Source organism: Meles meles, chromosome 14 (genome assembly GCF_922984935.1).
Source record: "Meles meles chromosome 14, mMelMel3.1 paternal haplotype, whole genome shotgun sequence".
NCBI classification, from domain to species: Eukaryota; Metazoa; Chordata; class Mammalia; order Carnivora; family Mustelidae; genus Meles; species Meles meles.
In genome coordinates, this window is record NC_060079.1 from 64,839,394 (window position 1) to 64,840,350 (window position 957).

General features: G+C 36.1%; 1 pseudogene; it reads left to right on the top strand.

Annotated features, from left to right (window-relative positions):
* Nucleotides 1–509: 509 nt before the first annotated feature.
* On the top strand, nucleotides 510–673 carry LOC123925345 (annotated as a pseudogene).
* The last annotated feature ends 284 nt before the right edge of the window (nucleotides 674–957 follow it).

The following is a 957-nucleotide window of genomic DNA, read 5'->3' on the forward strand; positions in this document are numbered from 1 at the left end:
TGTGTATCTAGCAACTTTAGCGGATTTGATTATTCTACCTTTTTTTGTTTGCTTGTTTGTTTCTTGCCTTAAGGCTTTCTGTATATAGTATGTCATCTGAAAACAGCAAGTTATTTCTAATTTGGATTCCTTTTTTTTTTTTTCTTGCCCAGTTGTTCTAGCTAAAGCTTCCAATACTCAGTTGAATAAAAGTAGTAAGAGTGGGCATCCTTGTCTTTTCCTGACTTTGGAGGAAATCTTTTACTTTTCACCATTAAATATAATTTTAGCTGTGGGTTTTTCATATGAATATAATGTGGAGTTACATTTTCTTCATACCTACTTTAAGAGTTCTTATCATAAATGAATGTCCCGTTAACTTGAAGCATTTTCTGTCCAAACGTTGATGAATGACTGATTAAACTTGAACTGGTATCAGAACAAAACTTGTACTGGGCAAAATTAAAGATGTAAGGAAGAAGCACTATGAACTCAATTCCATTGAAATGCACAGAGAACTAAGAGGGGCAAATTTTGTGCAGTGGCAGTATCATAGCCAATGAGGTTTATCAGAAGCGTGATTGTTGCTAATTGAGAGCTAAGAGTGGAGTAGGGTTATAGGAGTCTTAGGCTGTTTGTGTTTGATAATTGACCTTACCTGTAGAAAAAGTAAACTTTTATTTTCCTAACAGGAGCCAGTTTTACAACACGGAGAAGGTGCCAATCTATATTAGGCTCCTACCTTCATATAGAGAGAGATTGGGTACATAGAGGTGCCATATTTATCATTACAAAGAGATGTCTCCCAGGTCTGTGAAAAAGACAGTCCTGGGTTGTAAAAGTGATTAAATGATTTTTTTTAAAACGTTCATCTCAAAGCAGGCAGAGAGAGAACTTAGAAATTTCCTAAAGTGCATGCTCTAAGAGATGGAGGTGAGGGACCTCTTTGATTAGGCCATCTGGATTCTGTAAGTGCCA